This window comes from Schistocerca serialis, chromosome 2, assembly GCF_023864345.2.
Source record: "Schistocerca serialis cubense isolate TAMUIC-IGC-003099 chromosome 2, iqSchSeri2.2, whole genome shotgun sequence".
In the NCBI taxonomy this organism is placed as follows: domain Eukaryota; kingdom Metazoa; phylum Arthropoda; class Insecta; order Orthoptera; family Acrididae; genus Schistocerca; species Schistocerca serialis.
The window spans coordinates 242743738-242767002 of record NC_064639.1 but is presented as its reverse complement, the minus strand read 5'-3'; the positions used below and the strand labels follow the sequence as shown (position 1 = coordinate 242767002).

The window sequence follows — 23265 nt, the reverse complement described above, 5'->3', positions numbered from 1 at the left end:
ACTTGCACTTAAAAATTGCAGTAGATAGTTATAAAAAGAAAATTTGCAAACCTAACATTCAGTTCTGGAATCTATACTTGTCAGGATTTAGAACACATTCGGTTTTAACTAACAGTTTAAATATTTGACTGTAGAAACAGAAGGGTATTCATCGCAATTGTCCTGAAGTTCTTTTTCAGAATGATCCTACGCTAGCGTAAACATGATCAATGGCTATCGAAAGTCGTCGTCTTTTTCGTCTGTCTCTTGATCTTTATTACTGACTTTCCTCCTTCCACAGACTAAAAATTTCATTAAACTTTGGTTCGTTGAAACTGACACATTCTTGTGAATACATCTTGTGCTGTACGGGACAAATAGGTATACAGTTCACGAGGCATGGTCCCTGAGACAACAACACACGTCAGTAACACATGTTAGCAACAAACAAGGAACGTGATAACAAAACGTTATAGAGTGGCAGTTTCAAGAGGTACGAGGGTATATAATCATTCCACCAGAACTTATTCTGGAGAGCCAGTTCGAATACTTTCGCTCGGTCTGAGAGACCACACCTCATGAGTTAACCGTAAACACTAGAAACCTTTTCCCCCTGTACTCCCAATACTTCAAAGAATCGAACAGCCATGTATAAAAACTGTTTAAATGTCTGATTATTCATCTATACTTTAATAAAAAATTAAAACGGAAACTAGAGGACTGTTTTGTAGGTACAATAATACAATATTGCAGGTACATTCAGTGCTACATTAAGGAGCTGTCTACGAAATGTGTTGCGAATAGATTTGGTAGTAAAGACGCAATATATTAGAACTTGATGCTTGATGCGGCAATTTTACTCTATGAAAAACGAAAATGTAGCAAGCCATAAACTTTTTTCCTTTCTTTAAAATGTTGGGGGTGTCAGGTTTGAAAGTATGTGTAAAGCTTGTTGTAAGTCGGTAAGTGTTCTCATTCTCAAATAATGGATGAATATACTCGAGGTAATTTATACGCCGTGAACCATTCTGGCTCTAAACATATACAGAGTTTCTAACGTTAATATTTGCCCTAAGAACCGAGCGTGTCAACGCGTCACTTCCACGACGGAGAGTCTTTTCTGACAGGAATCGAATACGCCTCGCGGCTTAAGGACGACGGCTGGTGAGCTGACGAGTCTGTAAGAAGTTCTCAGGCGGTTTCGCTCATCCCACGGGCTAACTACTGGGCTGGTAGGCAGTCTGTAATATGCAACCGCAAACCCTTAAAACACGAAACAAAGAGTAATGCAACAACCGTCAGATGAAAAATCACTGTGATGTGGTCGCCGTCGTTGCGGCAACAGCTTGGCAAAGCGTCGTTGTACAGCTCTTCCATTACCGTCGTTGAACCCAAACATGCCTTGCATACCGGCAAACATTTCATCACTAAACCTATCCATACTGCTGTATGTCACTGTTAGCGCAGAGCAAAAAACAAAAACAAACCCGAGACAGAAACGAACACTGCTGAATGTATCCCAGAGGGTGCAGACCAAAGGAGTTATTACTGTTGTCGAGAGCAAGTACCGTGAATAAATGGAGCAAGTTCGTTTCCCGACAAGACACAAGGCGCATATCGCTGGCATTTGCAGCTGTTGTGCAGGTTGTAGAGATGCAGAAGCTAGGCAGTGTCACAGGGTACCTTGCACCCTGTACGATCTAAGGAACTGTGTATAATTAATCTAAAAAAATTAATATAATATTGTAATAAAAAATTATTTAATGTATTTAGTACAAACTACATTGTGTTTTCTCATTTGCTAGATGTACGTCGCGAAGATATGTGAAGCACTATAACTGGCGCGGCATGGGTTAACACGTCAGCAGATACGGGAACGCAGGCAGAACAAGACTACGTAGACTAACTGAAGAGTGACGTTTTTCGGTGAAGAGAAGGTGCTGCCAGCGAGCGGCGATAACTAGGACTAGGCTACCTTGTTACTGCTCAACTGCGGCAGCCATGTTTGTCTAATTTCCATGAGTGTCGGTGCGTTAAGTATTCGTTGCGTGATTTTTTGCTGCTCTTCTGTACGTTCTGACGGTATTGTAACCAAGGTAATATAAACATACTTGTTACATTACAGCTATTGTTAGTATATGCTCAAAGCACACTAAATTGTCTTTAGTTTCGGCACTTAGACGTTTGTTTACACACCTTTCTCGAGTGCCCTCCATAACCTAAATCGTGTTCCTGGCGGAATGGGTGGTGTGGAATGGTGATGGCCTCATTCAGCCCCATGTAGTTTTAACTAAGAGGCCGTTTTTAGTAGGCCCCTAATTTATTTTTATTTCGGTTTCATATGGTCCGAGTCTATAAGGCAAAACAATCAGGCAGTCATAGTTAATTGCGACAGTGAACAATGATGTTCAGGTAGTTATTTCTGGTCATTCTGGATGTTTGCAGGCTTCAAACCAATCTGATGTTTCCCAGAATACTCTTGAAAGACACGTTAAAGAAAAAAGGGAAAACCCCGACTGCACTATTCATAAAACGGTTGAAAAATTAAAAAAAAAACGTATTTATAGAAGAACGGGAACTTGAGCTCGTTAAATACATGAGAACTAGCGAGGCTAGGTTGTTGGGTCTAGCAATGATAGACTTGCATAGCTTATCCTATCTTGCCTGTAACAAATGGCACTGGTCATAGTTTTAATAATGAAATTGCAGACCAAAATGGGATCAGTGGATTTTTTGAGAAACATTCCGCTATACCCGTTCTCAAACCTGAAGCAACATATGGTGCAAGAGTGCTATATAAAAATAGGTGTAGATTTTTTCGCTACCACTGAATTTACTTGACAAGCCGAAACTAACGTTCTCTCAAAAATTTAACTGTGGTGAAACAGATGTTTCAGTGAAATCTAAAAAAATACAATCAAATATTATAGCCTGAATGGGGAAACGTGAAATCTAATTGGTAGCATCCGCAAAGAGGGGCGAAATAGAAACCTTTCTTATTTCTTAGTCTTTCAAAAGTCTAAGGTAAGGGCCGTCTGAGCAACTTAACTATGCGCATATCGTAATGTTCAGCCCGTCTGATACAAGAAATATAACTTTCGTGCACCGTGGAAAATATCTGCATTCAGTGTAACATCGAAGAGGAAATCTCGTTAGGAGAACACTGTTGAGAGAAGTTTTACATGCGAGTAGAACGTCTCCTCTAAAGAGTAACGAATCCGTAATTGACTAAGCTATTGACGTAAATGAATGTAGTAGTATCGAATCAGAAACAGCCGGAACTGTCGTTGCTGAAACACAGTGCCTCTGGCGGCTGACGCATAAACATTTTGATAGCAGCGGTAAAAACAGACACAAAACAACATAAATGCAGCGGACGGCAGTCTTGATCGCTACAACAATCCCTTCGGGGGAAGCAAAGTGTTATCCAAGAATTTTGCAGGGAAGTGTACGCTTCGTCCGGATATTGTTGATTTTGGAAGCGGATCTGCGTTGGATGGTGCTTGTGCTTGCTCATGAGGCTGCTTCCATGGTGCATTAGTTGGCAGTGCGTCTAGGAACAGGTGCACTGGTTTCACTCGGTCTACAGAAACTTTAGAGGGGTTGCCATTTACTGTTATGTGCAGTATTCGTACTCCTCTTCATAAATTACGGTGTGGACCTGTGTAAGGTGGCTGGGCTTAGCACCATCCGTACGTAATATAAGTTGCTTGCATGCTCCCAAGTCGTGATGTACGAAGCTGGGTGTTGTACCGTGATCCGAAGCTTTAAGACGACGAATACATGCTACATGCTCTCTCAGCCAACGAATGGCTGGTCTTCGTCAGAAGGCTACAGGCTAGTAGCGTCCGTAAATTCTCCAGGAAGCTGTAACGATTCACCGTGGTCTAGTTACGCTGTTGAGGAATATATGTCCGGCATGTATGTGTTTCGAAGACCAAGCAGAAAAGTAGAATCATCGTCAGAGCCGTAGTCCGATTAGTTTCATGGCCCATCAGTGCTGCTTTTAGGAAACAGTGCGACGTTCTATCATTACGTTACTCGCCTGTTGATTCAAATGGTTCAAATGGCTCTGAGCACTATGGGACTTAACATCTGTGGTCAGCAGTCCCCTAGAACTTAGAACTACTTAAACCTAACTAACCTAAGGACATAACACAACACCCAGTCATCACGAGGCAGAGAAAATCCCTGACCCCGCCGGGAATCGAACCCGGGAACCCGAGCGTGGGAAGCGAGAACGCTACCGCACGACCACGAGCTGAGGACACCTGTTGATAACTTATAGTTTTGTGATGAACAATGCTCCACAGTTTGATAAGTTGGGCGAAAGGATAGGATTGGGATTGACGGCCACGGGCTGCTGTGACACGTAGCGGGTAACCAAAACGAGATATCCAATTTGATACCAAGGAAGAGGCTAGCGTTTCTTCTGATATTGTGTCAGTTGGCCCAGTTTCTGCTCCGACAGTGAAGATGGCGTTGAACACTGGACGGCGGTACCGGGCCTACAGCATTGGTATGCAACTGCACAAATGGTGAAGTTGCATCAGGGAAGTCTCTGCATGTGGCGGGATACCTTGCTATATTGACAGTGGATGCATATACGAGTCCATTCGCGACAGTCTTTTTGCATTTCAGACCGGGCATATCATTTAGAGATCAGGGGAAGTGATGGTCCGACGCCAGCGTGTCACATGTTACGCAAACTGTCAAAGGCACATGTGTGGAATGCAGTTGGTAAAAAGGTGTGAGGCCTTCCACTTGAGATATTGTAGAACAATTTGACCTCTACATCAGGAATATCGACTAGTTGCAACTTTACGGTTGATGATGGATCACTTAGGAGATTCTGTGCGTTGTGTTTCGGCGAGTTGTGCGAAATCGATAGTGATTGTCACACTGATGACGCGAGAAAGACAATCAGCTACTACATTATAAATGCGTGAGATATGTTTCATATCAGTGCTGAACTGGGTGATAAAATACAAAAGATTTTATTGAGTGGCGAGGAATTGTTATTCTTTTGTCGAAAGGCACAGGTGAGTGGCTTATGGTCCTTGAAAATGGTGAACTCTTTGGCTTCTAATTGTGAATGGAAGTCTCATAGACTGCGAGAAGTTCTGGATGATATGCGCTCCACTTTTGCTGCGATGGTGAAAACTAATGCTAATAGAAAGCGAGCAGCGGCCTTGCATTATAATGTAACTATTGTAACACTGCACTGATAGCAGTTTGGTTCGTGTCTACCCCTAAAGCAAGGTGTGCATCCAGCTCAGGGAGTGCCAAGAGCGCCCCATTCGATATGCACTGTTTTTCTGCTTCGAACGCAGGGCTCATCCTGTCTGTCCACTGAATTTGAGTTTGGCTTTATTTCTAAGGGCTGAGATATTTCTCCCATAAATTTCATTTTAGATACTTTGTCTGTAAGTTTCACGAATTAGATTTGCTAATTTAGACTTCACACAAAATGGTTTGATTATTTTGTCTGTAGTTCGTTTTCCAATGGAATAAAAAACCTTTTTAAAATAAAAAAAAAACATTACTACAGTAACTTTTGATTTCAGTAATCTGTGGGGGATGACTGAATTCAGATTGAATATTTATTCGAAAAGCGATCTGCCCTTCCCAACACCACCTTGATACTCACCTAAATGACTGTCCAGTGGTGCTTCCACCATGTATATAGGGAAAATATTTTATATGCAACTGGTAGCAAGGAAATTCGTGTTTGGTTGTTAACGTCTTGTTTATTGCCTTTCTTAGATAGTGGATGTATTAAGGCTACCTAACACTCACCTGAGATTTTTTTCTCTTTTCAGATTTCCTCAAAGATTAGTTCCTGCTCATTTTTTATTTTCGGCAGACCCCATTTCAAAAATTCCCCTGTAATATAGTAGTCTCCTCTAGCTCTATTGCTTTTTCTCATTTTAAATACTTCTTCAATCTCTTTGATACTCGGAGGTAAATCTTCTTATAAGTGTCTGAAGATTCCAGCTTATAGATTGGATCTGGACAACTGAGAAGCTGAGCAAAGTATTCTGCAAGTATTTCGCAATTTTCTTTGCTGCTGAAGCCAAGTTTGCCAGTTTCATTTATGAAACACACACCTAGGGTTTGGTATCCCTTGAGACTGCCATTAAATATCTGATAAAAATCACGGATATTGTCTCTTGTAAAGTTTTCCTCAATTTCAGCAAGTTTCCTTGTTCTCGTCTGCATTAGTTTTCCTAATTATCCTTGCTGTTTCTTTCGTTGGTGTTTAAACAGATCACAGTGTTCAATTGTTTTGAGCATTTAAACTTCTTTCATTTCTGGGTCCTTCTTTTAAAGTTTTCTCACATGCTTCGTTCCATCACGTTTTAATTTAATTTTTTACTAACCGAGATGCTTTCTGTGCAGCATTACGAATTTCTTTAGATAAGTTTGGTCAATTGCCATGTTTAACTATTTTAATTTCGTCTTGATATTTTTGAATTGATCCTTTTTCTTTAGTAAGTAGATCTGTGTTACATTTTATTAGCTTTTTTAGTAATTTTTCTCTAATTTTATTAGGTAGGGATTTAACCTTAATTTTAGACAGAGTCAGTTTCATCATTCCTCATTACTTACACATTGATAATTTCACTAGCGCTTTTTTGAAAAACAGCTACATGGTATAAGTGAAATTCTCTCAACATCGTGTTTGAAGATATTGCTGTTTTAGTTTCTCTGACGAGCTTCCTGAGGTAGGTCGACATTAATTTCAGGCAAAAATCTGACATAGTCTGATCAGTCTCATACCATTTGTGTTGGTTCTTTTGTGGGATGGGTAATGCCGCGCTATGTTTCTAAAGTGGTTTTCTCTTCCCATTTGAGCATTTAAATCACCCAAAAGCAAAATGATGTTCATCTTCGGTAATTTGGATCTCTCGTTGTTTAAAAGGTCCCAAAATTCTTCTTGTTTTTTTCCAGATTATTCTTTTTGTCTTCATTTATTGGTGCAGGACAACTAACCAAGTGTGAATTTTTTGTTTTTGCAGTTAACTGATAGGGCAGATAGTCTTCCTGAGGCATATTTAAATTCTGTTACAGACACTGTCACACTTTTATAAACACTGAAATCTGTACTCACTAATGGCATCAGTTTCATAAATGCGATTGCTGGTTTTAGTTTAAAGAGTCTATAGCTACAGTACTATTATCTGTTACATTTTCTTCTGGCAAACTGGTTTTTTGAACTGCTGAAATCTGAATTTTATTTTTCTCTAAAAGTGTTTCTACATCTTTTAGTTGACTAGCTTCAGGTAAAGAATTTACATTTAAAGTGCGTAGAAGGACTGTGACGGCAGTTGTTGGGACTCCCCAGAATCTTTTGTCGCAATGCACTGCGTGATGCAGTGGTGGGTTTTTCCTTCGAATTACCACCTCGGGTAGTGCAGTCATTCAGTGGATTTTCCAAACTGGAATAGACATTATATAAAATACCAAGTTAGGAATTAAATTGCAGAATAAGATCTGACTGGAGTAATGCAAAGTTTATTAATGTTGGAAAATATTAACTCCAAGTACAGTTGCTAATACAGAAACTAACGGTTCACCAGTACAGTAGAGTAACTGTTTAAAAAAGCATCGCTGGTTGTCTAGGCGATGGAGAAAGTTAATAACTAATAAAGAATATAGAAAAGAATTTTCAGCAAATATCAGATGAAGTTGTTGTTATGACGGACAGCATGCAGTCGTATCATCATAAATATATTCTTTGTCAGCGTTTCGTCAGGAAGAGGAATCCGTTTCAGCACAAGATATTATCAGTGGCAGTAAAAAATCAAAAGACATGTAATTACTCAGGAACAAGCCACCTCTGGAGTGGCACTGGGTTCGAATCCACATTCTGTTGCACCTCATTCCACGATAATGATAATAATTGCGTAAAACAGTAGAAGCGTTTTACCTCAATGACAAAGCATAGTCCTCCAGTGCAGCAACTGGTTGCCAGAATTTTACCATCTCATTATTTATTACTAGATGCGGTTGTAAACTGTCAGATCACCCAGAACTTCATTGCGGCTCACAGTCCTCCAGCACAGCAATGCTACACTTTGGCGATGTCCACGCTTTTTAAAGCATGGACTGTTTCTTTTGCTCTGTGCAACATGCTTCATCTCGAGCTGCAATGCCTACAGGAAGAAGCAATTCTGCCCCAATTACAAACAGTTAGTGGGCGAAACCTATTGTGATCATCGAAAACCCAAATTAATCATTGACGATTTGTGGGGATTTAAGTAAAGTATCAATTTCCAGTGTGTCGGCATAACCTATTCCTAAAGTTGAGGATATCATGGTGTGTCTTGAAGGAGGCAATGTTCATTCCAGAACTGACCTATGGGATGCTTAGTTGCAGCTACCCTTGGACGAAGCCTCCAAAAATATACTGGTCATCAACGTTGCATTTGATCTTTTTCGATATAGTCGCCTGCCCTTCGGCACTTTCAGCTCTCTGGCCATATTCCATTGCTATTTGGACACCTCACACAGGACGTTCTGGCGATAGCAAATAATGTGCACGATATCATACAAAAATGCACACGACCTGTCACCTAATTTGAACTTCTTACACAGCGTGCTCCAACAGGCTAATTTTCAGTGCAATAAAGAAAACTGCTGTTTCTTCAAGCCACAAGTGGAATATCTTGGACATGTTTTCGGCACATCAGGGGTAGGCACCAATTCTCATCGCAACGAGGCCATACAAAACCACTGGCCACAGATATGCCAAGTAACTCAAATCTGTGTTAGGTCAACTGAAATATTACAGAAAATTCATTGTTCATGTCGCAGCTATCGCCGAACTACTACATCACCATTTCGGAAAAATGTTAAGTGGCAATGGTCTTCAGCTTCTAACATCTAAGTCAGGCTCTGTTCCTCCTAACGTGCCTCATGGCATGCAACCATTCCAAGACCTTGATAGTGATTACTCATGCACCCGATTACAGCTTTGAGGTCGTTGTTTCTCACAAAGGTGACGTATTTGAGCGACCGATTGCATCTCTTTCCAAGACATTAACGCAGAAACAGCGAAATCGCAGCCAAATCGAAAAGGAGGCCTTAGCTGTAAATTTTTCATTAAAGAAAATTCACAATCATGTGTACAGATAGCGATTTATCCTGTTAACGGATCATAGGACTACGATACCACTTTCAAAACTCATGCTGATATTCCGACCAGGACCGCCTGACACCTGCAGAAATAGGCACTGTCTCTTTCAGGACATCACTATGATATCCATCATCTGTCCACAGTGCAACATGTGGATATGGACATCTTATCACACCTCACAGTGGTAGAAGATCTCGAATTCAATGCAGCTCCTGAATGTGTAGATTCATAGTGACACAGCAGTTGAGGTATCAGTGGCCAGCTTAGCCATTGATACCACAGTCATGGCCTGCCAGTTGCCTTAGGACCTGGTCCTCCAAAAACTCATGCGACTGATAAGAATAGTTGGCCAGCAGATTGTAAGATTCTCGAACATCTGGACATTCACACCTATTGGTACCACAAACATGAGTTGCCCACTACCACTCTTGATTCAAGTAGGTAATGGCCACAGCACAGTGGTCATTCTGCAGTCAGTCCAAAGTCAAGACTTTATGTTATACGATAAAGGTAATCGGGGTATGGTGGTCACCAAATTGTTGGCCCACCAGCAAGTCTTCTGGTGGGACATCAACAAAGATATGGGGCACATGATTGCAACACACATGACATGTCAAAGCAAGCAGGCAGCAGCAGCCCATCACAAGGATGCACACAATGTCATTGACATTAGCCATCCAGTCCTTATCTCGCGTTTTCTCAACTGAAGGGCTCCCAGAAATCAATGTGGAGGATAATGGCCCTCAGTTCACGTCAACTGAATTTCTCAGTTTTTGCGCAGAAAATGGCGTAGATTTGGTATACATTGCACCTTTCCATTCCACTTCTAATGGACTGGCGAAGAGGTTCACACACATTTTTAAAATTCTTTTGGCGAAGTAGCACCAACATCATGATGTTGATGCAGGGCCCAGTTCATTTCTTGTTTCCTATCGCTCTTCTCCATACGGCAGATGCAGCCCAGCTCAAAATCTGCATAGTCAGCCGCATTAATCACAGTTGTCTCTCATCCGTCCCACCATTATCCCATCCCTTACCTGGTGTTACCGCCATCACCACTATAACCTCCAGGATTCAGTTTGGGTACTAGTTTTTTTCAAGGGGTCGTCAATACTAGGTTTCGGCTCACATTACATTTTGCGCAGAGCGATGACTGAACTGTCTGTTAGCTCCTGCTGCAGAAAGCATATCAACTAGGTGCGACCTCAGAGGGCAGTGGCTGCCCATATAGAGGAGTTCCCACAGGTTTCTGTCCAGAGTTGGTCACCTCGACGCCCAGGAGCACTGACTGCGACTGCCAGCTGCTTCCGCTGCAGGATACACAAGCCACAGGACTAAGGGGCACCAGTCTTCTGGCAGGCCATTTGCCCAAACCCATGGGCTTAAACAGCAGCCTCCCAGGTTCTTTGCTTCTCCAGGACCACATGCAGTGGCACCACCATCTTTTGGGAGGTAGAGATGTATCACCTTCTCTCTCCTAAGGTGAGGACGGGGGTGGAGGAGGAATGCAGTTCAAAATGGTTCAAATGACTCTGAGCACTATAGGGCTTAAATTCAGGGGTCATCAGTCCCCTAGAACTTAGAACTACTTAAACCTAACTAACCTAAGGACATCACACACATCTATGCCCCAGGCAGGACTCGAACCTGCGACCGCAGCGGTCGCGCGGTTCCACACTGAAGCGCCTAGAACCGCTCGGCCACCCCTTCTATTTACATATTGTACACAAAAAAATCCAGTTTTCATTGCAAATATAAATTTTTAAATACCGATATTTTATAAAAGATTGTTGATAACGTCTGCTTACATTTACAAATATTACAAATTAATTTTTGTTTCACCTTCATTTATTTTACGTTTCACAGCAATGCCCACGGAACATGCACGTATGTTTAAAAATTTACCACAAAGGGGAATCGAATGCAGGCCGCCCCTGTGGTAAGCGAGTAATCTACCGCATAGCCACATAGCCCATCGATAAAGTGATATTGCTTCAGAACATTTAAGAACTCGGAAAACTTCAAAGACGATTTTCATGAGAAATCTTGAAAGCAGCGTCGAGGTTACTCGGTTGGATTGATGTCTGAGCACTGCACTTCAAATTGCATTTGCACATTCAAGCACTGTATTTACGCATTCATTCGAAATTTGGAAGCTCGTAACAGTAATCAATTTTAAGGATGAATCACATACCTCTGTACACTCTACTTATTTTGTGAACGGTTCTAGGTATCGAAACGAAGCATCGATAGTATTTTAGGACGCAGGTGGCAAGTTGCTGTATTGGTAACACTTGTATCTTTTTTATCTACGGAGATACTGAAGCAACTTTTTCTTTTTTCTAAGTGGAACGGCATACGTGTTTTAAGAGCTTTCAAAATCTTTGGATCAGAGAAGCGCAGTGATATAAAGTCTATTGAGTTTCCAGTGCAACATTCAGAAAAATACTACATTCTTTTAATCATTTGCTGTGATGCATTCCGCCGATTAGAATGTGTGCTTAGTTGGTTTGTGGTATTCCTTCCATAATCACCACGAGGTAAATAAAAAAAAAACGAGTGCATCGTTTTTCAATAATGAATCACATAGCTCATTCCCTCACACGACAAGACACTAGAATCCACCCACAATGATAATAAGCAATCTGTCCCGCAGCTTGTCTGACATTCCACACGCTCATTAGGTGGCAGCGCGGAACTGAATCGAACACCTCCTGGAGGTCGAGGAACACGGCATCAACCCGAATTCCTGCGTACCTTCTGTCAAACGTCATATTGACGCCAGACATCAGGATGGCATTCGGTCGGGAAAAGGCAAGATTCATCCCCCAGAAATTGTCACTGCAGTAGTTGGGACGGGTGGTGCTGCGCGGTGTTGCCTTCATCACGGGGAAACCCCTGCCTCACCTTTACTGCGGCTGTTAAATCGCAGTCGGATCGCAGCCCGATGGGGCTCGCATTACGAGGCGCTCCGGCGAGAAGAAGAGCGCCGCTTAATGCGTCCTAATGACACGTGATCCAATTGCGGCTCCGCCGCCACGGGCCGATATATTAATTTGGGGCCCGCGCGCCATTATGCGCCATTAGGAGCGGCGCTCATCAGCCCGAACCACACCTGCCCATGTAGATGAGGAGGCCGCCCGGGCGCCCGGCGTGGGTGGCGGGCCCACCCGGCACACTCCAGCCCAGCGCCACTCCGGCGGTCGCGAAATTCAGGGCCAAACTCGGGCGGAGGCTGTGTCTCTCCTGCCTCCCCCTCCCCAGAATCCCTGATAGCTGCACTGAATGTCTCTTCCCCATATGGTGTAAAACTGAACTCTAGTGGATGGCGACCGTGACAGGACTCACACGAATCCACTTCTCGAAGTAACGTCTCCACAGTTAGGAAACAAAACCTTTGTTTGAGGTACATTCATTCTTGGGATGAGCTAAACTACCCTCTAAGAGAGAAAAAAAAAGATGCACGGTGAAGGAATTATTCCAACTAGACGAAAATCCATAGATGTAATTTACATGTACAGGCAAACCAATTAAAAGAATTTCAGAAAAAAACTGAATGATTTATCCAAGAGAAAGAGCTTCACAAAGCGAGCAAGTCAGAAAATTGTTGCGCCACATCTGGCCCATAATCGCGCTGAAATTCGGCTTGTCATTGATAGAATTGTTGGATGTCTTCCTGAGGGATATCACGTACAATTCTGTTCGATTTGGGCGTTAGACCCTCAAAAGCTCAAGCTGGTTGGAGGATCATGCTCATAATGCTCCAAACTTTCTCAATTCGGGGGAGATCCGGCAATCTCGCTGGCCTGACAAACCCTACATTGGACAGCAAGGTCGCTGGATCTCCGCCCAATTGAGAATGTTTGGTGCAGTACGTGCAGAACCCTCCAGCCAGTTCGGGATTTTGACGATCTGACGCGCAAACTGGATAGAATTTGGCACGATGTCCCTCCAAAGAACGTCCGGAAACTCTGTTAACGAATGGCAAGCTGGTTGGATAAGGGCCAGAGGTGGACCAGTGCGTTACTGACTTGCTTAATTTGTGAAGCTCTTTCTCTTGAATAAACCATCCGATTCTGAAACGGTAATCATTTGTTTGTCCGTGGTTGTACATCACATCAATCGATTTCCGTCCCTTTCAGATTATTCCTTCGTGGTGCGTCGTTTTTTGTTTTTTGTGTTAGAGTGCATTAATTACAAGTAATAAGTTATAACATTCCCGCCACAACAAGTAACAGGTTCCAGAAAGTATTAACTATTTAATAGGTTCTATGTAGGCCAACAGGCAACCGCCTTGCCGCAGTGGATACACCGGTTCCCGTCATTTCACCGAAGTCAAGCGCTGTAGTACGTATACAATTGTAACGTAAAAATTGTACACTAGAGTAATTTGCTTGGTCTGGCCGCTGATTTGGACAAAAAGCAACTAAACAGTGGTACTCTTGTACAGCTACCATGTTTTGTCAGATTATTTTATGACACTAAAGCATAAGTTTATTGTTCCTAGGCATAGTTTTATGCCTTGGTACCGTACTTTCGCATTAATTGGGAAAAACGAAGACTAGTGTGTGTCAGTATTACCTATGACTGGAAGTATGTTATACCTGGAGCTTGTTTAACCCCGTCTTTCGTTACAAAAGAAATAAGCCAGAATGACTTCCTTGCTGTCAATGTTCTTGCAGAATTGTGAAGCCTGACCTAAACGTGAAAATGACCAGTCACGTGGATGGATTCTAACGCAGGTGTTCCAAATGGAGTGTATATGCGTCTTAGTCATAATGCTATTCAATCTTGGCTAATATCAAAAGAAAAAATCAGATTCTGGTTTTGTGGTTTCCTATGTTGTATAAAGAGCTTATTCCTCTATTGGCAGACGAGATGAGGGACTTCTTGGGTATGTGTAAATACCTTGATGTACAGGGAATATTATGTGAAGTTGCTTTCTGAGTGAACAGTTCAACTTATTTTTTATTTGTTTAATTTGTTCTTTATTGTGTTTTTTGTTCTACATAGAACTAGTTATTTTACTTGAGAGGTTAATTAAATAAATACATTGTATTATTTCAGTATGATAGATGATATAATTCATTAATACTTTCCATTATTTTTGCCACTGTAACAGACGATTAATATTTTTTTGAAATACAACGTTATTCCACAAAGTACTTTTACAGGATATGTAACGTTCTTGCCGCTTGGCGCCGTCAGATAGGCATCCAGAAAGGGGGGCGGTTGACCATTTTAGCAGTTCTGTAGTATAAAACAATAACGACAAACTATTTTGTTCGCAGAAAGCACGTTCCGAAACTGCCCTCGATCAGGTCAGGCGCCCCTGTGTGGATATCGGATCTAGGAGGTGCTCAGGAGACTCCATTCGCACCACATTCCGCAGCATCCAAATACACCATATATCTGCAAAATTAGATCAATGTACGACGTACACTTCCCCAAATATGACGCCATTTACATTCAGATGTATGTGAAACCAGCTTCCATTAAAACGGCGCGCACATTACCCGGGTAGCTCTCATCAGGTGTTTGATAATGACTTTCTCTTTGGTCTGCTGGTGAATGATCCTAATTTAGTAAAACCGACAAAATTTGTGCTTCACGTCGTCAACCGTTAAGTTTTATAAGCTTTTCATGAAATATGTAACACATTAGTTCATTTGGAAAGTAACAGACGTTTGAAGCTGTTTCATATATGGACGTTAGATTCTTTCAAGAATAGCCGGCAGGGGCAGGGGAAGTTAGTTGTTACTGAATAAAAAGTTGATAAAACAAAGAACCGGAAGATGAATTTTTGTCTGCAGTTTACCTGTATTGGCTACAGGGGATAGATAAAAACATAGAAATCCCAAAAACACAGCACATTACAATGCCTAATACAGTGTAGGAACTCAGTTGACATTCAAAACGGCTTCCAGTCATCTCTGAACGGCTAAATACAGCTCGTGTATTGTTTTCGAGGGGCTAATATTGAAATCTGGAGACTTTGGCGGTCTGGGAAGAGGCGAAAGTTTATCCTCGTGCTCACAAAACCAGTCCTTGGTGCGAGTTGTGCGAACAGGGGCTCTGTCGTCTTCGAACACAAGATTACCATTGGGGAACAAACACCGTACCATGAGATGGACCTGATCAGCCGAAATGGCCACATAATCCTTGACATTAATACGACCGTGCACAATAATCATAAGGCCTGTGGAATACTACGATATGGTTGTCCAAACTGTCAGCGAACCCCGCCCCTCTTGGGACGTAAACTCGACCAGAAGATGGAAATACTGCGCAACAAGAGTCATCCGAATAACGACCTTCATCGATTGCTCCACAGTCCAGGTTTCATGTCTTTGGCGCCACATTCTCCTGTTACGAGCATCTGCAACACTGATGAGTGATTTTGGAATTAGAACTCGTCTTGCAGTTCCCATCTGCTGGAGCTCAATTCATATTGTTTTGATGCTGACAGTAGTTAGAGAGTGCCTTGCAGTGTCTTGCAGCTGCTGTTCTCTTATTTTTCGTCACTGTCCTCTTCAGTGACCGTCTGTCACGATCACCTAACACAACACTTCAGCCCGCGTTGTAACTTTGCGGATGATGTTTCTTTGCATTTCCTGTAAGCGGTATAAATCTTCGATGCGGTGCCTCTTGAAACACCAAACATTTCGTCTTCCTTGGGTATGGAACCACCCACCATGCGAGCACAAACAACTTGTCGACATTCGAATACACTGTGCTCCGACATAATGCACTCACAACTACACAGAACACTATCCCGACCACGAATGACACTTGCAACGTAGTTACATTGCACAGATGCCGTTAGAGGTCAGTTACAAGAGCACGACCTGCTGGCTCGGTTACCATCTGCATTTATGTAGAAGCATGCATTTCTCGCAGTATTTCCAGTTTTTGTGCAATCTCTATACATTAGCTTCTTCGAAAACATAAGGATTTAAGGATCATAGGAGAGGAACATATCTCTGCTGTGGGTGTCGGCGGTATTTAACCCTACTACTGGAATAGCACTGATGCTGATCCCTACGAATTAAGAAAAAAAATATGTTCCACGCTTCTGCTTATCGTTATTCCGACGTAGTACGGGATCCGCTATACTCAAGATTAGGCAAATTTATTTCAATTTAGCTACCTGACGCCCTTCCTATCGCAGCAGTCGTCATTTACCTGAAGGAGGGAAGCCGTGTGCGCCCCAGTCAGTGAATCGTGTAAACTTCGTTCTTTGTGTGACATGATATACGAACTGTTTGTGAATGAGGTTTTCCGTGCCAGAAGTTGGTGACTAGCCCAGCATTTGCTTAAACGAGCGTGAGGAACTTCCAAAAAACCACACTCCAGCTGGGAGGAGAATCAGCCACTGCTACTAATCCACCGCGCGAAACCGATGCGGCTCTGGCTCAGTTATGTATTTCACAACTTTTCGCTCTGCGCATTGCGCTCTACGGGTACCAAATGGCTCTGAGCACTATGGGACTTAACATCTGAGGTTATCAGTCCCCTAGACTTATAATTACATAAACCTAACTAACCTAAGGACATCACACACATCCATGCCCGAGGCAGAATTCGAACCTGTGACCGTAACAGCAGCGCGGTTCCGGACTGAAGCGCCTAGAACCTCTCGGCCACAGCGGCCGGCCGCCCTACGGACTGGTCACTATACGTTCCGAACAATATTCAGTATCACTCGTACCTTATCAGCAGGCAGACCGAGAGACCCGTCTCGTTTACCTATTACAGTCAGAGAGATCCGCGTACTCAACGCCTAAAATGCCGTCGTTCCTCCGGAACGCTCTACCGCAGCCGTTCCGCGCCGCAACTGTGACTAATAAACAGGTCTGCGCTGCCTGCTTGCTACTTGCAGCTGGAAAGTATTCGTTCATTGGTAACAGTTAAAAGAGGTGGACTACCGAGTGCAAAGTCGTGGCATATCTGCTGCTCTACGTGTGTTGTGCGTTCTTGACTGCGTTTCCGTAATGATGTATCATGCGAATGACCTACACTGTAAGTAAGTAAAGTATAGAAATATTACATTCAGCATTGTGTTTAGCTGTAAATGGTTGCAACAACGAATAAGAGACATAAATCTGCTTTTTGCGAGGATATTTTTCTGTGCGATTGGAAAGCAAGAAAACTGCACAGTAGGATATTTTGTTTCACAACGACTGCAAGTAACTTGAAAAAACATCTGTATTGAATGTATCTAACGCTAAATTTTGCAATTCACAATTATCGTTGAACACGATTGAGCACTTAACGTTCAGAAAAGCTTCTGTTTTTCAGATGTGATGTTATATTTCTTGCAAAAAGTATGATTACTTCGCTTAGAACACTAAATACTAAACAGACGAATATTTGAACTGATTCTGTCAACCACATATAACACTTGGAAAACACTGCTACAGTAATACGAACTATTTCGCTAGTTTCAGTGTACTTGTTGGCCTACATAGGGCACTCCGTCTACAGGCCACAAGTGGTCCATCGGGATCATCCGACCGCCGTGTCATCCCCAGCTGAGGATGCGGATAGGAGGGGCGTGTGGTCAGCACACCGCTCTCCCGGTCGTTATGATGGTTTTCTGTGACCGGAGCAGCTATTATTCGGTCGAGTAGCTCCTCAATTGGCATCACGAGGCTGAGTGCGCCTCGAGAAATGGCATCAGCACACGGCGGCCCGTATGGTTACCCATCCAAGTACCGACCACCCAACATCGTCGTCATACGAGGCTACAACAACCGGAAAAATCGGCAGTAGCAGAACACTGCTTAAATGAGGGACACAGTATGAAATTTGATGAAACTGTGGTAGTTGCCAACATTTCCGGTTTTTGGATCAGTGTCTATAAAGAGGCGATTAAAATTAGGTTGCCGGATAATTTAATCAACAGAGACAATGGGCTTCCTCTTATCAAGACGTGGAATCCTGTATTGTTTCGCATCAAAATTGGACGTTCGTCGGAGCGGCCCTGAGTGCGATATATCGTTGCCAGCAGTGTTCTACTAAGGGAGGCGTCACCTCCCTGTCTTGGAGGGCAGCATCCGCCGTGTACTGAACCGTGCCCAATATAGGACGTCGATTTGCAGCCTGGCGGCAGTTCTCAGCGGGACTCATCAGCAGAAGCAGCATTTTCCCGAAGATGGCGACCAGCTGGATCGCCGAAATATCATGTTGATTTTAGGATCCGGCAGCAAACCCGAAGAGACTTTCGAGGACTGCACTTTTTTCCGCGTACCTACGACAGGCTTTATGTTCCCTCCAATACAAGTGCTGCCACCTGCCATCAGTGAGTGGTTATTGCACGTTGACGTCGAACTTAGGCAGCATTCAGGCTAATGTTACTGGGTCTTGTATAACAGAGGAACACTGCACACAGCACGGGGGATGGTGAGATGCAGGGAGAGCGGGAGAACTGTAGTTGGAGGCGGTAGGCGTGTGGGCGGCGACGCGGCCAGTCTGAGCGGAGGCGGCCCGCGGCGCCTGACGCGCCGCTTTGAGTGATGCTGCAAGACTCTGGAGTGGCTGAGCTGACGCCCGTGCTGCGAGCGCGCGGCCGCGCCGTGGCTGAGTGTCGGAGCCGCATTTAATGTTTGTTAATTATCGCAGCAGTAAAACCGCGCGCCGCGCTCCTGCCGCGCGTCACTCGGGCCCGCTTCTGGGGCCGGGGAAACTTTCCGCAGGATGCTGCTCCGTCACGCCCACGAATACACGAAAGCGTAAGCTTCGGGGAGAGCGAACGTCAGTGGCTTTCCATTTTACCCCTTTGGTAGTAGTATCGCATTTCTCGAGCTCGAGAAAGCGTTCATCAGTAAAAGCGGTTTAGGCTATCTGAAAGCGTCAGAAAACTAGCTATAAGCTTGCGGAAAGAAGGGTAATTTACGCTGCGTGGCAAGAAAAACGAAGCACCCAGAAGGGGAGGGGGACACAAAATGGAACTCCGTGGTTTATAGGGTGTGTGCTGTTACACTACTGGCCATTAAATTTGCGACGCCAATAAGAAATCCAGACGATAAACGGTTATTCAATGGACAAATATATTATACTAGAACTGACACGTGATTACATTTTCACGCAATTTGGGTGCATACATCCTGAGAAATTAGTACGGAGAACAACCACCTGCCGTAATAACGGCCTTGATACGCCTGGGCATTGAGTCAGAGCTTGGATGGCGTGTACACGTACAGCTGCCCATACAGCTTCAACAGGATACCACAGTTCATCAACAGTAGTGAGTGGCGTATTGTGGCGAGCCAGTTGCTCGGCCACCATTGACCAGACGTTTTCAATTGGTGAGAGATCTGGAGAATGTGCTGGCCAGGGCAGCAGTCGAACACTTTCTATATCCAGAAAGGCCCGTACAGGACCTGCAACACGCGGTCGTGCATTATCCTGCTGAAATGTAGGGTTTCGCAGGGATCGAATGAAGGGTAGAGCCACGGGTCGTAACACATCTGAAATGTAACGTCCACTGTTCAAAGTGCCGTCAGTGCGAACAAGAGGTGACAGAATGGCACCCCATACCATCACGCCGGGTCATATCCCAGTATGGCGATGGCGAATACACGCTTCCAATGTGCGTTCACCGCGATGTCGCCAAACACGGATGCGACCATCATAATGCTGTAAACAGAACCTGGATTCGTCCGAAAAAATGACGTTTTGCCATTCGTGCACCCAGGTTCGTCGTTGAGTACACCATCGCAGGCGCTCCTGTCTGTGATGCAGCGTCAAGAGTAACCGCAGCCATGGTCTCCGAGCTGATAGTCCATGCTGCTGCAAACGTCGTCGAACTGTTCCTGCAGATGGTTGTTGTCTTGCAACTGTTGACTCAGGGATCGAGACGTGGGTGCACGATCCGTTACAGCCATGCGCATAAGATGCCTGTCATGTCGATTGCTAGTGATACGAGGCCGTTGGGATCCAGCACGGCGTTCCGTATTACCCTCCTGAACCCACCGATTCCATATTCTGCTAACAGTCATTGGATCTCGACCAACGCGAGCAGCAATGTCGCGATACGATAAACCGCAATCGCGAAAGGATACAATCCGACCTTTATCAAAGTCGGAAACGTGATGGTACGCATTTGTCCTCCTTACACGAGGCATCACAACAACGTTTTACCAGGCAACGCCGGTCAACTGCTGTTCGTGTATGAGAAATCGGTTGGAAACTTTCCTCATGTCAGCACGTTGAAGGTATCGCCACCGGCGCCAACCTTGTGTGAATGCTCTGAAAAGCTAATCATTTGCATATCACAGCATCTTCTTCCTGACAGTTAAATTTCGCGTCTGTAGCACGTCATATTCGTGGTGAAGCAATTTTAATGCCCAGTAGCGTATTTTGGCGACTACAATTCTCAGTGTGACGTTGCATCCATTTTGACCTTGATGCATGCAGTGATGCAGGTACAATAGCGTGTCATGAAGCCGTCGTATCCTCTCCTGAGGCAATTTGGTGACATGTGTATTAAGTGGTTTTTGAGACGCTTGATACTGACGCTGGGACTGAATTGACGCCCGGGATGGTCTCAGACGTATTCTATCGGGGGCAGTTGTGGGTACACGCAGGCCATTCAAGTACCTCAACAACACTCAAGCAGATCATAGACACAAGCGCCAATTGTGGACGAGCAATGTCCTGTTGAAAAATGGCACCACGATACTTTTGAATGAGAGGTAATACGAGGGTCGTCCACAAAGTAAGTTTCGTTTCTATTTCTATCCGCGGTAGCACTACGATCGCAGTTCCGAGCAAGCGCGGCAGTTACTCTGACTCAATGAGAAGACATGTAAGCGATTTTCAGATCGCTGTTGCCGACTTGTGCTTTGTAGTGCTTCTTTATAATGTCAGCCGTAATTGAAAATTCTGCCGCATGTGAAATCAGATCTGTGATTCGTTTTCTAAATGCAAAGAATGTTAAACCAAAGAAAATTCATCGGTAAATCCGCGAGGTTTACGGACAAACTGCTATGAGTGATTCAATGGTTAGGAGATGGGTCAAACTGTTCAATGAAGGATGTGATCAAGTGCACGATGAAGAACGAAGTGGACGCCCGTCTGTGGTTACTGATGAACTGGTTCACAAAACTGAAGAGAAGATTAACCACAGCCGTAAGTTCACACTTATCGCCCAAGCTATGGAAGTTTCACAAATCTCAACCATCACTATTTCATGAAATTGTTATTGAAAAACTGAAATTTCGGAAACTTTGTTCACGTTTGGTGCCCAAAATTCGTACTGAACAACACAAAAAACAACGAATGGGCAGTGCATTTCAGTTTTTGAAGAAGGCGATGGTTTTCTTTCTCGGATAGTAACGGGGGTTGAAACTTGGGTACCGTACGACACCCCTGAAACAAAACAGCAATCAATGGAATGGAGGCACACTTCATCCCCAACGGAGGTTAAGCCTAAGCAAATCTTGACACCTCGAAAAGTCATGTGTACCGTTTTTTGGGACAGAAAATGCATTTTGCTGATTGATTACTTACCACGAGGCCGAACAATCAATGCAGACGGTTACTGCGATACCATTAAGAAATTGCGCCGCGCAAGACAGAACAAGCGCCGAGGATTACTGTGAATAGGTGTTGTTTTTTTTTCCACGATAATGCCCGACCTCACACGGCGAATGTGACCAAACAACTCTTACGGGAATTTCACTGGGGCGCGTTTGATCCTCCTCCCTTCAGCCCGTACCACGCTCCTAGAGTATTTCATCTCTTCTTACGCCTGAAATCTGTCCTTGGTGTTCAACAGGTCAACGATGATGACGAGCTGCAAGAACATGTTACCACATGGTTGAATACATAGGCGGCAACCTTCTATGAAGAAGGCGTACAAAAACTTGTGCTACGCTATGAAAAGTGCCTACAAAATTTCGGAAGCTATGTAGAAAAGTAGTTTAAAAGTTGTAGATTTTTGTACAATAAATATTTCTTCTGTATCTCTAGACGTTTGTTTTATATAACCAAATGGAACTTAGTTTGTGGACATACCTCATACATGAGGACTCAGGATTTCTGCGACGTGCCACTGTGCCGTCAGAGATCCCCCCACCACTATTAACCGTGGTGTGAAGTCATACCCGGTGCTCCCCACATCGTTACGCCAGGAGTAACATCGCTGTGCCCCTCAAAAAATTCATCACTGAACACAATGGGACGCCATTCACATCAGTTCGATGTTTCCCTGTCACAACACCACACCAAGTACAGCCGTGTGTGTTCTGTTGTTAACGGCAACGTACGCCTGAGACACTTATTCCCTACACTGATAAACCAAAACATTATGACCTCTGGCCACAGTGATGTTGGACGCCGTGTGGTGACATTGTGGGCATGTGACGCGCTAACAAAGGTATGTAAGCGGAACAGACACGGAAGGGTTGGCTCAAATGGCTCTGAGCACTATGGGACTTAACTTCTAAGGTCATCAGTTCCCTAGAACTTAGAACTACTTAAACCTAACTAACCTAAGGACATCACACACATCCATGCCCGAGGCAGGATTCGAACCTGCGACCGTAGCGGTCGCGCAGTTCCAGACTAGCGCCTAGAACCGCACGGCCACCGCGGCCGGCACACGGAAGGGGTATCACACCATAGATGATATGGCTACAAATGAGGAAATCTATTGAGATAAACAACTTTGACAAACGGCAGATTATTATTACGCACAGCCTGTGAACGAGTATGTCGAAAATGAAGAAGGTGGTCGAATGTTCACGTGCTACTGTCGGGATCATTTACATAAAGAGGTAGTTGGACAGTAAAACGGCCATTAGACGCTAAATGGTTGGACGTTCACAAGCCTTCACAGAACGTGGAGTTCTGAGGCTTGTATGCTCTGTGAAGTGGGATAGATGGTGATCTGAAGCCTCTCTGCCGAAAGAACACAACGTTGGTGCACGCACAAGTGTTTCGGAGAACACCTTTCTTCGTACAGTGTTGAACATGGAACTCTGCAGGAGACCACCCCTACGTGTTCACGTGTAGACCCAACGACTTGTCAATTACGAATGCAGTGGGCACGGGACCATCGGCATTCGACCGTCCATCAAACGTGTCGGTTTTTCGTGTGAATCACATTATTGCTGCACTAGGTCGATGGTCGTTTC

The 23265-nt window shown here is 44.0% G+C and overlaps 1 protein-coding gene across 1 annotated transcript in view; it reads right to left on the bottom strand.

Moving 5' to 3' along the window:
• Nucleotides 1-23265, bottom strand: part of LOC126456987 (protein Wnt-6-like) — a 622242-nt gene that overhangs the window by 451785 nt on the left and 147192 nt on the right. The gene's annotated exons all lie outside the window — the stretch shown is intronic.